Source organism: Tursiops truncatus, chromosome X (genome assembly GCF_011762595.2).
Source record: "Tursiops truncatus isolate mTurTru1 chromosome X, mTurTru1.mat.Y, whole genome shotgun sequence".
Taxonomy (NCBI): Eukaryota; Metazoa; Chordata; class Mammalia; order Artiodactyla; family Delphinidae; genus Tursiops; species Tursiops truncatus.
In genome coordinates this window covers 67342579-67360597 of record NC_047055.1, presented here as the reverse complement: position 1 = coordinate 67360597, position 18019 = coordinate 67342579, and positions in this window count along the sequence as shown.

Below are 18019 nucleotides of genomic sequence, written 5' to 3'. Positions count from 1 at the left end.
AGAATGGACTGTATGGTGGGGTAGTGTGCAGAGTGCAAGTAGGGAGACCATTTACAAGGATATTTTAGTAATCTAGGTGAGAGACAATAGTGGTTTAGACTAGAAAGGTACAGCAGAATATACAAAAGTGGTCAGATATGAGGGAAGGTTTGGGCATTTAATTCATATACTAGTACCACAAAACTCTTTTAATTTCTGTATCTTTATAATATACTTTAACATCTCATAAAACCAATTCCTCCTCATTACTCTTTTTTTTTGATTTTTCTGGTTTTTCTTGACACGAATATTGTTTTTCTTATGAGCTTAAGAATCAGTTTGTTCCGTTTCAAAATATTCTACTGTTGTCTTTAGTGGATCAAATTAAACTTATAAATTAATACAAACAAGAAAGAACATCTTTATACTATGAGTAGTCCCTTCTGGTAACAGAACATTGATGGAAGACTGTGTCCCTCAAAAGTGTATAAAAGATTTCTTCATACAGATCTTTTATGTTTCACAATTTTTAGTCCTGAGGTGTTTTTGTAGTTGCTATTTGAAATTGGACCTTCTCTACCATTATATATTTTATTGCCAATTATTAAGTATCTCAAATATACAAAAGTACAAAAAAATCAGACACCCATGTTACTACCACCTAGACTTAATGAATGTTAAAAATTTTCATATTTACTTCAGATCATTTTTATCCCTATTTTTAATTGAAGTATAATTGATTACAATATTGTATGTTACAGGTGTACAATATAGTGATTCACAATTTTTAAAGGTTATATTCCATTTATAGCTATTATAAAATATTGGCTATATTCCCTGTGTTGTACAATACATCCTTGTAGCTTATGTTATACCTAATAGTTTGTCCCTCTTAATCCCCTACCCTTAACATGCCCCTTCTCTCTCCCTCCCCTCACTGGTAACCACTAGTTTGTTCTCTATATCTTTGAGTCCACTTTTTTTGCTATATTCACTAGTTTTATTTGTTTAGAGTCCACATATAAGTGATATCATAGAGTATTTGTCTTTCTCTGTGTGACTTATTTCACTTACCATAATATCTTCCAAATCCATCTATGTTGTTGCAAATGGCAAAATTTCGTTCTTTTTTATGGCTGAGCAGTATTCCATTGTATATATACCACTTCTTCTTTATCCATTCATCTGTTGAGGGACATTTAGGTTGCTTCCATATCTTGGCAATTGTAAATAATGCTGATATGAACATGGGGGTGCATGTACCTTTTCAAACTAGTGCTTTTGTTTTTTCAGATATATACCCAGGAGTGGAATTGAGTGTCATATGGTAGTTCTATTTTTAGTTTTTATTAGAAATCTCCATACTGTTTTTCACAATGGCTGTACCAATTTACATGTCCACCAACAGTGTACAAAGGTTCCCTTTTCTCCACATTTTTGTTCTTTTTGATGATAGACATTCTGACAGGTGTGAGTTGATAGCTCATTGTGGGTTTGATTTGCATTTCCCTGATAATTAGCAATGGTGAGCATCTTTTCATGTGCTTGTTGGCCATCTTCAGTTCTTCTTTGGAAAAATGTCTATTCAGGTCTTCTGCCCATTTTTAAATCAGGTTTTTTTTAACGTTTTTATTGGAGTATAATTGTTTTACAATGGTGTGTTAGTTTCTGCTTTATGATGAAGTGAATCAGTTATACATATACATATATCTCCACATCTCTTCCCTCTTGTGTCTCCCCCCCTGCCACCCTCCCTATCCCACCCTTCTGGCTGGTCACAAAGCAGCGAGCTGATCTCCCTGTGCTATGCGATTGCTTCCCACTAGCTATCTATTTTACATTTGGTAGTGTAAATATGTCCATATATACACTACCACTCTCTTTGTCCCAGCTTACCCTTCCCCCTCCCCATGTCCTCAAGTCCATTTTCTAGTAGATCTGTGTCTTTATTCCTGCCTTGCCCCTAGGTTCTTCATGACCAATTTATTTTTTTAGATTCCATATATATGTGTTAGCATACGGTATTTGTTTTTCTTTTTCTGACTTACTTCACTCTGTATGACAGACTCTAGGTCCATCCACCTCACTACAAATAACTCAATTTTGTTTCTTTTTCTGGCTGAGTAATATTCCATTGTATATATGTGCCACATCTTCTTTATCCATTCATCTGTCAATGGACACTTAGGTTGCTTCCATGTCCTGGCTATTGTAAATAGAGCTGCAATGAACATTGTGGTACATGACTCTTTTTGAATTATGGTTTTCTCAGGTTGTTTGTTTTTTGATGTTGAATTGTATGAGCTATTTATATACGTTGGATATTAACCCCTTATTGGTCATATCATTTGCAAATATTTTCCCCCATTCAATAGATTGTCTTTTTGTTTTTTCAATAGTTAGCTGTGCAAAGGCTTTTAAGTTTAATTAGGTCCCATTTGTTTATTTTTACTTTTGTTTCTTTTGCCTTTGGAGAGAGATCCAAAAAATATTGCTATGATTTATGTCAAAGAGTGTTCTACCTATGCTTTCCTCTAGGAGTTTTATGGTTTCTAGAGATCATTGCTTTTTAAAGAATAAAAAGGTATGGAGGGCTTCCCTGGTGGCGCAGTGGTTAAGAGTCCACCTGCCGATGCAGTGGACATGGGTTCGTGCCCCGGTCCGGGAGGATCCCACATGCCGCAGAGCGGCTGGGCCCACGAGCCACAACTACTGGGCCCACACCCCACAACTACTGAGGCCCGCGCCCCTAGAGCCCGTGCTCCACAACAAGAGAGGCCACGGCAATGAGAAGCCCGCGCACTGCAGCGAAGAGTGGCCCCCATTCGCCACAACTAGAGAAAGCCCGCGTGCAGCAACGAGGACACAACTCAGCCAAAAATAAATAAATACATTTAAATAAAAAAAAAAGGTATGGATAAAATTAAAGTTCCCCATCCATCTCATTAATCTCCTTTCCTCCTTACAGGTAACCTGATATTGGTGAGTATCCCTCTCTACATTCATATGCATCCATATACATTATATAGTATTGTTTTGTGCACTGTTAAATTACAGTATCATAGTGTGCATATCATTTTGTAACTTGTTTTTTCAGTTGAATATTTTGTTTTTGAAATTTATCTATGTTTCTATGTGTAGTTTTATTTATTTTGTTTTAACTGAATAAGAGAATTCCATTGTATGAATATAATACAATTTAAAAAGTCCATCCACTATTAATGGAAATTTGGCAAGTTTCTAACTTTTTGGTATTCTAAACTATGTTGCAATAATCATGTCTGTACTTATCTTCAATTTTACTGAATATTGAATTACTTTCTGAATAGCAGTTAGTTCAGTGAACAAATATTTATTTACTTCACAATATGTGCCAGACACTATTCTAGGAGCTGTGTATAACAACAGAGAAGAAAGCAGACAAAATTTCCTGCCTTCTGAAGATTACATTGAAGTTGGGGGAGACAGACAAAACTCAAAATGTCTAAAGAAAACATAGAGTATGTTATATGCAGATAAGTTAGAGAAAAAAAAGACAGGGAAAGCGAATATAGAGTATAGTGATCGTTAATCTTAACTGTCAACTTGGCTAGGCTATACTACCCAGTTATTTAATCAAACACTAATCTAGATGTTGCTGTGAAGGTATTTTATAGACGTGGTTAACATCTACAATTAGTTGACTTGAAGTAAAGGAGATTACCCTCAATAATGTGGGTGGACTTTACCAGTCAGTTGAAAGTCTTAAGAGCAAACCTGTAGTTTCCTGGAGGAGAAAGAATTCTACCTCAAGATTGCAGCATCACCTCTTGCAGTTTCCTGCCTGATGGCCTGCCCTATGGATTTATGACTTGACAGTCTCTGCAGCCGTGTGAGCCAATTCCTTAAGATAAACCTATTATAAATATACATGGGATATATATAAAATTATGTCCTATTGGTCCTGTGTCTCTGGAGAACCTCGACTAGTGTAGATTTTGGTTCACAAGGAACAGAATCTTAAGAATAAGTTGTCTCAATTGGTTCTGGAATTGCTTCTCTAATCTGATTAGTTTAAATACACAAATGACTCTATTTCCAGTGATAAAGAGGGCACTGGGGAAAAATCATAATCTCAGGAATTATTGAACTTGAGCTCTGAAATGACATTAATTCTAGGAAACCCAAAATGTCACTGTGCTCCACTAGTCAGTCAGCTCCACTGTGCTCCACTAGTCAGAGTAGGGGCTCATGCATGTCAAGTGATCAATGGAGTTTTAGCTAATGTCCATCTCACAGTAATGGATCCAGTGGGTCCTCAAATCTATCTGTGGTTATTTCTCCAGGCTGGAGTGCATAGTTGGAATAGATATAGTCAGCAATTGGCAGAATCCCTACATTTGTTCCTTAACCTGTGGAGTGAGGGCTATTATGGTAGGAAAGGCCAAGTGGAAGCCACTAGAACTGACTCTACCCAGGACAATAGGAAACCAAAAGCAACACCACATTCATAGAGGAGCTACATAGATCAGTGCCACCATTAATGACTTGAAGGATGCAGGGGTGTTGACTCCCACCACATCCCCAATTCAATTCACCTATTTGGCTTGTAGAAGACAGGTGGACCTTAGAGAATGACAATGGATTATCATAAACTTAACCAGTTGATGAGTCCAATTGCAGTTGCTATTCCAGATATGGTTTCTTTGCTTGAGCAAATTAACATATCCCCTGGTATCTGGGGATATTGCAGCTATTGGTCTGGCAAATACGTTTTTTCTCAATACCTGTTAGTAAACACCACCAGAAGCAGTTTGCTTTCAGCTTGCAAAGCCAGCAGTACTGTCCTGCTGCAGGGGTATATCAATTTTCCTGTCCTATTGTCATATTTTAGATTACAAAGAACTTGATTGCCTTTCTCTTCTGTAAGACACCACACTAGTTCATTACATTGATGACATTGTGCTGATTGGAACTAGTGAACCAGATGTGGAAACTACTCTATACTTATAGGAAAGACATTTTCATGTCAGAGGGTGGGAAATAAATCCTACAAAATTCAGGGGCTTCTATCTCAGTGAAATTTCAAGGGGTCCAGTGGTGTGATATGAAGATATCCCTATGAAGGTTAAATTGCTTCATCTGACCCCTCCTACAACCAAAAATGAGGCACAATGCCTAGTGGGCCTCTGGATTTTGGAGTTAACATGTTTCTCATTCAGATGTGCTACCCTGATCTATTTACCAAGTGACCTAAAAAACCGTGCATGGAGCCCAGAACAAGGGAAAACTTTGCAACGGGTTCAGGCTGCTGTACAAGCTGCTCTGCCATTGGGCCACATGTTCCAGCAGATCCAATGGCACTTGAAGTGATATTTGTCAGTTGCAGATAGGGATTCCACTTGGGGCCTTTGGTTGGCCCTTATAGTCAATCATAGTGCATACCCTTATGATTTTGAAGCAAAACCCCGAGAGCCTCTGCAGATAACTACTCCACTTTGGAGAAATAGTTTTTAGCTGCTTGCTATTGGGCTTTAGTAAAGACTGAACACCTAACCATGGGCCACAAAGTTACTATGAGATCTGAGATGCTCATGATGAAGTGGATATTGCCTCCCCACCAACCCATAATTTTGCCCATGCACAGCAGCACTCCACTAGAAAAAGGAAGTGGTATATAAAATTACTCTTTAGCAGGCCCTGAGGGCAAAGATAAATTACATAAAGAAGTGGCGCAAATGTTTATTTATGGCCCCCACTACTTCTATATTTCTTCCTTTCTCCCAGCTTATATCTATTGCCTCATGGGGAGTTCTCTACAGTCAGTTGACTGAAGAAGAGAAAACTTGGGCCTGGTTTACAGATGGTTCTGCTTGATATGCAGGCACCACTTAAAAGTGGACAGTTTTACTACAACCTCTTTGTGGGGCATCCCTGAAGGACAGTGATGAAGGGGAATCTTTCCACTGGACAGAACTTTGAGCAGTGAATATGTTTGTTATTTTTACTTTGAAAGAGAAATGGCTAGAGGTGTGAGTGTGCGTATACCAATTCATAGACTGTAGCCAATGGTTTAGATGGGTGAGCAGAGATTTGGAAGGAACATGATTGGAAAATTCGTGACAAAGCGGTCCGGGGAAGACATATGTGGGTAGGCCTCTTTGAATGGGCAAAACCTCCCACAAAAAACTGAAGATATTTGTGTCCGATGTGAATGCTCACCAAAGAGTGACCTCAGCAGAGGAGGATTTTTATAATCAAGTGGATAAGATGACCTGTTCTGTGGATAGCAGTCAGCCACTTTCCTCAGCCACTCCTGTCATTGCTCAAGGGGGCTCATGAACAAAGTGGCCGTGGTGATAGGGATGGAATTTATGCATGGGCTCAGAAACATCGACTTCCACTCACCAAGGAGGACCCACTGCTACACCCACTGCTGAGTGTTCAATCTGTCAGCAGCAGAAACCATCACTGAGTCTCTGATATGACACCATTTCCAGAGGTGATCAAGCCAGTTATTTGGTGGCAGGTTGATTACATTCGACCACCTCCATCATAGAGGGGACAGCCCTTTATTCTTACTGGAACAAACACATTGGATATGGATTTGTCTTCCCACCACACAGTGTTTCTGCCAAAACTACCATCTGTTGACTTACAGAATGCCTTATTCACTACAATGTGTTCCAAAGAGCATTGCTTCTGATCATGGAACTCATTTCATAGTACTTGAAATGTGGCAGTGGGGCCATACTCATGGAATTAACTAGTCTTACCATGTTCCTCATCATCCTGAAGCAGCTGAGTTGATAGAACCATGGAATGGCCTTATGAAGACTCAATTACAGCACCATCTGGGAGGCAATACTTTGCAAGGCTGGGGCATGTTCTCCAGGAATTTGTATATACCCTAAATCAGCATCCAATACATGGTACTATTCCTCCCATAGCCAAAATTCATGGGTCCAGGAATCAAGGGGTGGAAATGGGAGTGGCACCAATACTATTACAGTAGTTATCCACTAGCAAAATTTTTGCTTTCTGTCTCTGCAACCTTATGTTCTGCTGATCTACAGGTCTTAGTTTCAAATGCTTCCACCAGGAGATACAACAATGACTCCACTGAACTTGTAGTTAAGACTGTCACCTTGCCACTTTGGGCTCCTCATGCCCCTGAATCACTAGGCAATGAAGGGAGATACTTTACTGGCTGAAGTAATTGATCCTGATTACTAAGGAGAAATTGGGCTCTACTACAAAATGGAGGTAAGGAAGAGCATGTATGGAATACAGTAGATCCCTTAGGGCATCTCTTAGTACTACCATCCTTGTGATTAAAAATCAATGTAAAACTATAATAACTCAATTCGGCGGGACTACTAATGTCTCAGACCTTTCAGGACTGAAGGTTTGAGTCATTCTATCAGGCAAAGAACCACAACCAGCTGAGGTGCTTGCTAAGGACAAAGGGAATATGGAATAGGTAGCAGAATGAGGTAGTTATGAATACCAGCTATGACCATGTGAACAGTTGCAGAAATGAGGGCTATAAGTGTTATAAGTATATACTCCTTATTTTGTTATGAATATGTTTGTGTGTATAGTTATGCCAAATACCCTTTCCCCCCTCTGTTATCCCCTCATAGAACATAAGATGCATTAATAACAATTAACTTTACATGGTAGCATTCATGTTACAGGATATCAAGGAGAAGAGTGACTCAAAGATTTTGCATTCTCTTATGGTGAAAAAGCACATTTTTCAGTTGTACAATGACGTTGTTATTGTCTTTATTTGAAGATATGTGTATGGATACCAATTGGACAAGAGGGGGACAGTGATGGTTCATTTTATGTATCATCTTGGCTGGTTTATGGTATCCAGTTATTTAATCAAACACTTATCAAGGTGTTGCTGTGATGGTGTATTGTAGAGGTAGTTAAAATATGCAATCAGTTGACTTGAAGTAAAGATTACCTTTGATAACGTGGGTGAGCTTCATCAATTAGTTGCAGGATGTAAGAGTGAAAACTGAGATTTCCTGGAGGAGGAAATTCTGCCTCAAGGCTGAGGTGTCACATTCTGACAAATTTCCACCCTGCTGGTTTGCCCTAGATTTCCAACTCAAGACTTCAACATCAACTCTTCTTGAGTTTACAGCCCACTGGCCTGCTACAGATTTCAGACATGCCAGACCCCACAATCACATGTGCCAGTTCCTTAAAATAAATCATATATATATATATATATATATATATGTATATATGTATATATATGTATATGTATGTATATGTATGTATGTATTATGTGTATATGTGGGGTGTGTGTGTGTGTGTGTGTATTCTCTTTCTCTGGAGAACCCTGACGGATGTAATTGTGGAAGGGTAATTTTAAATAAGATGATTAGGAGAGGTGACATTTGAGTATCATTTATGTTTCCAATAATAGTTCATGCTTTTTTTTACTGTTTAAAAATAATTTCTTTATTATTTTTATTTATTTGTTAAACTTTCATTTTTTGATAGTGTAGGTTCACAGTTTTGTTGATCTTTTCAAAGACCTAGATTTTGCTTCTGGTTTTCAATTTTGTTGATTTCTGCTCTTTATTATTTCCTTCCTTCTTACTTTGTTTGGGTTTGTTTTGCTCTTCTTTTTCTAGTTTCTTGAGTTAGAACTTAGATTATTGTTCTAAGACCTTTCCTGTTTTCTAATTTAAGCATTTAGTGCTATAAATTTCCCTCTTAGCACTTTAACTGCCATCCCAGATGTTTTGGTATTTTGTATTTTCATTTGCATTTAGCTCTTTTTTTCCTTTCAAGACTTCCTTTTGGACCCATGAATTATTTAGAAGTGTCTTTAATTTCCACATTTCATGATTTTCCTCTTGTCTTTCTGTTACTGACTCCTAGTTTGATTCCATTGTGGTCAGAGAACACACTGTAGAATTTCAATTCTTTTATTTTATAAAATATTTATTTATTTATTTATTTGACTGCATTGGGTCTTAGTTGCATCACATGGGATCTTCGTTGTGGCATGCGGGATTTTTCATTGTGGCACACAGGCTCTTCGTTGCAGTACGTGGGCTTCTCTCTAGTTGTGCTGCATCAGCTAGAGCTCACAGGCTCAGTAGTTGCAGCATGCGGGCTCTCTAGTTATAGTGTCCAGGCTCTGGAGCGCACAGGCTCAGTAGTTGCAGTGTGGGGGCTCTCTAGTTGTAGCGCGCAGGCTCCAGAGTACATGGGCTCAGTAGTTGCGGTAGGCGGGCTCCCTAGTTGTGGCACATGGGCTCTAGAGCGTGCAGGCTCAGTAGTTGTGGCACATAGGCTTAGTTGCCCTGCGGCATGTGGGATCTTAGTTCCTCGACCAGGGATTGAACCCATGTCCCATGCATTGGAAGGCAGATTCTTAACCACTGGACCACCAGGGAAGTCCTCAATTCTTTTAAATTTGTTGAAGTTTATTTTATGGTATGGTCTATCTTGATGAATGTTCCATAAGCACTTAAACAATGTGTATTCTGCTGTTTTGGGGTAGAGTATCTTATATGTGCTAATTAGGTTGGTTGATAGTGTTGATCGGTACTTCTATATCCCTACTGATTTTCTGTGTAGTAAATATTTCTATCAATTGCTGAGAGTGAGATATGGAAGTTCCTAACTACAATTGTAGATTTGCCTATTTCCCATTTTACCTCTATAAATTTTTGCTTTGTGAATTCTGGGGCTTAGTTTTTTTGATGTGTACACGTTTAGGATTATTAAATCTTCTGGGTGGATTGATCTTTTTATTATATGTAAAGGTTTTATTTGTATCTAGTAATAGTCTTTTCTCTGAAGTTTACTTTATCTGACATTATGTAGGCACTTCTGTTATTTTTTAAAAATTAATGTTTACATGGTATATCTCTCTCCATCTTTTTTTTCCAACTTAATCTATATCATTAAATTTGAAGTGAGTTTCTTGCAGCCAGTACATAGCTGGGTTGTGTTTTTGATTTTTTAAAAAATTTATTTGTCCAATCTTTACCTTTTGAGTGGTGTGTTTAGAACATTTAAATTTAAGATGATTATTGATTTGTTAATGCTTAAGTCTATCATTTTATTGTTTATTTTCTGTTCATTTCCACTGTTTCTTGTTCTTCTGTATCTCTCTTATTGCCTTCCTGTGAGTTACTTGACCAATTTTTATAATTCTATCTTTATTTATAGTTCTTTGGGGTGTATTACTTTCTATAGCCTTCTTAGTGATTGCTCTGGGTATTACAATATACATTTATGACTTATTACAATTTGCTGATATCAGGGTTTTACCACCTCATTTGTGGTGTGGAAATCCTACTTCCACTTAGGTCCTTGTACCCTCCTCACTTTAAAATATTATTGAGTGTCAGATGGATTTGTAAATTTTTGTTTCAATCATCATGTATGGTATGGGCTGAATTGTGTTTCTTCAAAAGATATGTTAAGGGCTTCCCTGGTGGCGCAGTGGTTGAGAGTCCACCTGCCGATGCAGGGGACATGGGTTCATGCCCCGACCTGGGAAGATCCCACATGCCGCGGAGTGGCTGGGCCTGTGAGCCATGGCCACTGAGCCTGCACGTCCGGAGCCTGTGCTCCACAACGGGAGAGGCCACAACAGTGAGAGGCCCACATAACGCAAAAAAAAAAAAAAAAAAAAAAAGATATGTTAAAATACTAACCCCTAGCTCCTCAGTATGTGACTCTATTCAGAAATAGGGTCATTGAGATGGGGTCAAACCAGAGGCTGGACACTTATTCCAATCTGACTTGTGTCCTTATAAGAAGAGAAGGGACACAGAGACAGAGACACACACAGGGAGAACTCCACATGATGATGGCAGCAGGAATTGAAGCACCATGGCTACAAGCCAAATACTGCCAAAGACTGTCAGCCACCAATAACTAGGTAGAGGAAAGGAAGGATTCTCCCTTACAGGTTTCAGAAGGAGCAAGTCCCTGCCAACACCTTGATTTTGGACTTCTAGCCTCCAGAACTGTGAGATAATAATTTCTGTTTTTTCCAAGCCACACAATTTGTAGTACTTTGTTATAATAGCCTTAGGAAATTGATACTGATTTTGGTACTGGGAAGTGAGATGCTGCTATAAAAAAATACCTAAATATGTAGAAATGGCTTTGAAATTGGGTAATAGATAGAGGCTGGAAGAATTTTGAGGTGCTTGGTTTTAAAAAAACAACCTAGATTGCATCAAAGAGACAGTTGGTAGAAATACGAACATTAAAGGTGCTTCTGGTGAGGACTTAGAAGGAAATAATGAACAAGTTATTGGACACTGAAGGAAAGGTGATCCTTGTTATAAAGTGGCAGAAAACTTGTCTGAATCATGTTCTGACATTGGATGGAAAGTAAACTTGTAAGTAGTGAACTTGGATATTTAGCTGAGGAGATTTCCAAGCAAAATGTGGAAGGTGAGGCCTGGTTTCTCCTTTCTGTTTATTGTTAAATGCATGCAGAAAGAGATAAATTGTGGAATAAGCTCTTAAGCAGAAAGAAACCAGACAAATAACAGAAATAAAAGGTATCCAAATTGGAAAAGAAGAAAAACTGTCACCATTTGCAGATGACACAATTACTATATATAGAAAACCCCAAAGACTCCACCAAAAAACTATTAGAACTAATAAATGAATTCAGTAAAGTTGCAGAATACAATTAATATACAGAAATCTGTTGCTTTTCTATACACTAATAATGAACTATCAGAAGGAGAAAGGAAGAAAACAATCCCATTTATAATCGCATCAAAAAGAGTAAAATAACTAGAATAAACTTAACCAAGGAAGTGAAAGACTTATACTCTCAAAACTATAAAATATTGATGAAGGAAATTAAAGCTGATACAAAGGAATGGAAAGATATCCCTTGCTCTTGGATCGGAAGAATTAATATTGTTAGAATGTCCATACAACCCAAGGTAATTTACAGATTTAATGCAATCCCTATCAAAATACCAATGACATTTTTCACAGAACTAGAACAAATAATCATAAACTTCATATAGAACCACAAAGAGACCCAAATTGCCAAAGCAATCTTGAGGATAAAAAAGAACTAAGCTGGAAATATTATGCTCCCAGATTTCAGATTATACTACAAAGCTACAGTAATCAAAACAACATTGTACTGGCACAAAAACAGACACATAGATCAATGGAACAGATTTGAGAGCCCAGAAATAAACCCACGTGCTTATGGTCAATTAATCTATGACAAAGGATGCAAGAATATACAACGGAGAAAAGACAGTCTCTTCAGTACATGGTAGTGGGAAAACTGGATAGCTACATGTGAAAGAATGAAATTAGAACATTTTCTCACACCATATACAAAAATAAACTAAAAACGGATTAAAGACCTAAATGTAAGACCTGAAACCATAAAAATCCTAGAAGAAAACAGGTGGAACACTCTCTGACATAAATCATAGCAATATTTTTTTGATCTGTCTCCTAAAGCAAAGGAAATGGAAGCAAAAATAAGCAAATGGGACCTAATTAAACTTTGTTGTGGGACCACAACAAAGGAAACTATTGACAAAACAAAAAGACAATCTACTGAATGGGAGAAAATATTTGCAAATTATATGACCTAAAAGGGGTTTATATCCAACATATATAAACAGCTCATACAACTCAATATCAAAAAACCCAAACAACCCATTTAAAAAATGGGCAGAAGACCTGAACAGACATTTTTCCAAAGAAGATATACAGATGGCCAACAGCCATATGAAAAGATGCTCAACATCTCTAATCATCAGAGAAATGCAAATTCAAACCACAATGAGCTATAGTAGTAATTTTATTACCACTATTATCAATATAAAACCACCTGCTATATCCCAATATCAAACACCATTATTTGTATGATCAGTATTAATCACAACAGTATTACTTCTGTTATCATTACCTGTACTAGCAGCCAGAATCACTATACTACTAACTGACCAAAACCTAAACACAACCTGTCAGAATGGCTATCACCAGAAAGTCCACAAATAACAAATGTGGTTCCTCAAAATCTAAAAATAGAATGACCATTTGATTTCCCAATTCCACTTCTTGGTATATATTCAAAGAAAACGAAAATGCTAATTGAAAATATATGTGCACTCCAATGTTCATAGCAGTGTTATTTACAATAGCCAGGATATGGAAGCAACTGAAGCGTTCATCAATAGATGAATGGATAAAGATTATATATATATATATATATATATATATATATATATATATATCTCACACAATGGAATATTGCTCAGCCATAAAGAAGAATGAAAATCTGCCATTTACAACAATGTAGGTGGACCTAGAGGGTATTATGCTAAGTGAAATAAGTCAGACAGAGAAAGACAAATATTCTGTGTTATCATATATGTGGAACTAAAAAAAAAAAACAAAGACAAAGTGAGGTCTGTCTGCATTTTATGTGTGTGTGTTCATGAAAGGCTTGTTAATTCAAAGTTGGTATAATTCTGACAAAAGACGGAAGGTATTTTTATTTAATGGCTAAAATAATATCAAAATGTGGCAGTAGCATAACAGATTATCTCACATACCTGCCCATTTTGAAACTAATTATGGTCTTTCTGATGATTTTTAAATTTGAACTATTTCAAAAGTTGCACAGTCCAACTCTCAATATTTTGTATTGTACTCTCAAATTTGCATAATTAAAATTCCTATAAAATGTGACCAAATTGGAACACATGAAGCATTGCTCTCTGACCTCATCTCTACTCCTTTCCAACCACACTGGCCATCTTCTAGTTCCTTAAGTACTGCAGGCTTCTCTCTGCCAAAGGTCCTTTGTATGTGGTGTTTCTGGGAAATCCCCCACTCTCATCTCCATATTCCTCGTCACCTAGGTCAATCCTACTCATTCTTAGGGTGCAAGTCTCAGTATCAGGTCAGGTTTCTTTGTCAGTGGTCCTCATGAAACTATGTTCATTTTCTTCAGAGCTCTTATTAGTTTTAAATCATATGTTCATAATCAAAGTGATTTTTAAACTAATATAAGTTTTATGAGGAGAGAGTCAAAGTCCCATTTTGCTCACCATTGGCATCCTCAGTACCTAGCATAGTTCCTGGTACACAGTAGGTGCTCAAAAATAATTTGTTAAATTAATTAATTGATTAATGAACAAGTGTCCATAGGTGCTTCAGTAATTTCTAATTTTGCCACAGCAGCCCAGATAATGGGTTTTAAATTAAAAGGAAGGGCCCTGCAGTATAATAATAGCTAATATTTATTGAGTATCTTATATATGTACTAGCCACTATTTTAAATGCTTTATATGCATTATCTCATTTAATTATTCTCCAAATCCTGTGAGATAGGCACCATAATTATTCCCATTTTACTGATGGAGAAATTGAGGTAAGTCTTATTGTTAACAAGATGAGACAATAGAATTCAATCCAAGGCAGTCTACTTCACACTCCATGCTCTTAAATGCTAAGCCATCTAGCCCAACCTCTTCATTTTCCAGATGGGGAAACTGAGGCCCAGAAGGGAAGTGACTTGTTTTTCTTACAACCAATTTAGTGGCAAAACCAGGAATATAACCCAGGTATCTTGATTAATAATTTATAACTTTTAACTACTTCATTCTGCTACTGATAATAAATTAACTCTAATAGAACTATTACACACATGCAATTATAAAACATATTATTATGTTTAATATAATAACTCTTTTAATTTCATTTTGAAAAATGGCATCTTTCTCCAAAAAAGATCAAAGGCTTTTTGAGACAGGAGTTTACTAATATTCTTAGTTTTTAGCCTAATAAAAAAAAATACTTGGGGGTAAGATGCTGGAGTGATTTCTAAGGAATCAAAATTAAGAACCTTTAAGAAAATACCTGTACACATCTGTTAAAAAATAGCAAATGTTAAGTATTACCTGACTGCCCGCTTGGTCCCAAGACTTCACAAGTGTGATCTTTAATCCATGATAAGTCTATGGGAGTGATAGTCTTTTTCAAAATAATTAATTAATTAATTTTTGGCTATGTTGGGTCTTCGTTGCTGCACGTCGGCTTTCTCTAGTTGCGGCAAGTGGGGGCTACTCTCCGTTGCAGTGCTCGGGCTTCTCATTGCGGTGGCTTCTCTTGTTGTGGAGCACGAGCTCTAAGTGCGTGGGCTTCAGTAGTGTGGCTCACGGGCCCTAGCGTGCAGGATCAGTAGTTGTGGCACACGGACTTAGTTGCTCCGCGGCATGTGGGATCTTCCTGGACCAGGGCTTGAACCCGTGTCCCCTGCATTGGCAGGTGGATTCTTAACCACTGCGCCACCAGGGAAGTCCCAGTGATAGTCTTGTTATACTAGTTTTTTTCTTTTTTTTTTTGACAGAGACTCTGGGATACAGAGATATCAAAATAATTTGTCACGAATTTAGCAGCTAGTAAGTGGTGGATCTCGGCTCATTCTCAACTCCAATTCCAAAATAGGGGGTAGGGTGGAAGGTGAGATATTGATTACTGGGAGTGGCATTTTGTGACATTAGTCCCTCCATAACAATGCATGGAAGATTGTTTTCTTCTCGGCCGCTTAAGGACAGCAAATCATTATAGGCATACCTCGTTTTATTGAGCTTCGTTTTTTCGCACTTTGAAGATACTGCATTTTTTACAAATTGAAGGTTTGTGGCAACCCTGCGTTGAGCAAGTCTATCGACACCATTTTTCCAACAGCATTTGTTCACTTTGTGTCTCTGTGTCACATTTTGGTAATTCTTGCAATATTTCAAACTTTTTCATTATCATATTTATTATGGTGATCTGTGATCACTGATTATTGATGTTACTCCTATGATGGTTAGCATTTTTAAATTAAGGTATGTACATTGTTTTTTTGTAAACATAATGCTATTGCACACTTAATAGATGGCAGTATAATTAAACATAACTTTTATATGCACTGGGAAGGCAAAAAATTCTTGTGACTTGTTTTAGTGCGATATTTGCTTTATTGCAGTGGTCTGGAACTGAGTCTGCAATATCTCTGAGGTATACCTGTAGTTACTTTATGTGTGATTATTAAACTTAAACTGACCAGTGGGTGTTTTTCTTTTTAACTTATTAAATTGTACCTTTCTGCTTCATCTGTGAGCCCCTGGAAGGCAAGGTATGTGCTTTATACAGTTGACACAGGGGTTGAGGCACCGACCCGCCTCCCAGTTGAAACTCCATATGTAACTTTACAGTGGGCCCTCCGTATCCGCGGTTCTGCATCTGCGGACTCAACCAACCTCCGATCCTATAGTACTGTAGTATCTCCTACTGAAAAAAAATCCACATATAAATGGACCTGCACAGTTCAAACCCATGTTGTTCAAGAGTCAACTGTATTTAAATTTTTTGTTTTCTTATCATCTAGTACAATATCTGACACAGAGTCAAATATTTATTGAATAATTGTTAATGTCAGTATTAATATTTATAATCATATTTTTGAAGTGGTATAGGCAATATAGTTTATGCTGGAAATAAGTGTCTTGAGTTAGAGACATGGGCTTGGATGGGACAAGCACAGAGGGCTTTGTCAGCTCTGGTGAAAAGTCTTTGAAGGCTATTCATGGTGTGATCTTGAGGAAGTTTACTTCACCTCTCTGGGTCCCAATTTTCTTAAATGTAAAATAGAGAAAATGCCTCTCTTGCAGAATTGTTGTGAGAAATTATAATTCATGTAAAGTGCCTTGCACATAGTAGACAATAAATAAATGATAGTTATTATCTTGGGTCAGTGGAGAGGAGGAGATAGACTAATACTCCATTATGATGCAAGGAAGATGTTTTGGAGAATTCATGTCCCTAATACAGAAGTTCCTAACCTGTGAATATTCTGAAATTCTATTGAAACTTTTGAGTATGCTCATTTTCAGGGGGCAAAGACCCATTGATTTCATTAGATTCTTAAAGTGGTATGTGGTCTGAAAAATTTAAAAACTACAACTCCAATTATTTTAAATAGAATACTGTATTAAAGCAGTGTGATAATCACTTCTCTCCCAAATTAAGTCCATTTAAAGCTCAACTCCAAGGCAGATCAAATGTCTTTAGACAAAGGACTTGCCATCTTCCCCTTAAGCTCTGGTACTATCTCAACTTTGGCCAAGAGGGAGAAGAAGGAATGTGAAACTACTGGGAAAAGAATGGAACCACTTATCCACTCCAACCATGCCATTAATTTAGTTCAAGAGGAATCTTTCTCTAGGGCCACATTCCCTAGAATACACCTCTGAATCCTGAACAGAGTGAAGAATATACATTTGTGATATCCATCACACAGGGAACTCATAGAAATTGGGAAAAACAAAACCTCATAACATTAGAGGGGTCCAATTCTGGGGGCTTTAACTGCTCTGCCCCTCATTCTCTATCATCCCCTACTTCTTTAATCCAGCAACTCCAAATCTCTTTTTACTCTTTAAAGTAATGGCTTCAGAGGTTGTTTTCAGTCTTTCATAGTCCCTGGCGAAGAGAAAAAGACAATATAGTGCATTTTAAATAAAGGATTGTCTGATTGTCTTTTGGTGTTAAAATGATCTTCTGTGAATTGATAATGAAAAGTTTTATTTTTTAAAATGTCTTTACTTAGCAAAATAAAAAGTTGGTGACTATTGAGACTCCCTTCTCCTTTTCTTTTTCCATATTTAAAAATTTCCCAGGTGTGAAATCTAAGTCTGGAAATCACTGAATTAGGACAATGTTGCAATAGTCCAGGTGAAATACCATGAAAGCTTGAATTAAGGCAGTGTCAATGGGAGGGGGGGCATAGAAAGGCAGGAGAATTGAGAGTGGCCAATTGGATGTGAGGATAGAAGAGAAAGGAATTGCTGGTGAACCTTGCTCTCTGGCTTGGGTCACTAATTGGTTGAATGGCAGCACCATTCACTGAGCTAGAACACACTCAGAGGATAAAGGGACTTTGAAATGATCTTGAATAGATAGGTCTGAAGAACTTGCAGAATGTCCAAGTGGAGATAACCGGCCTATAACTGGAAATATA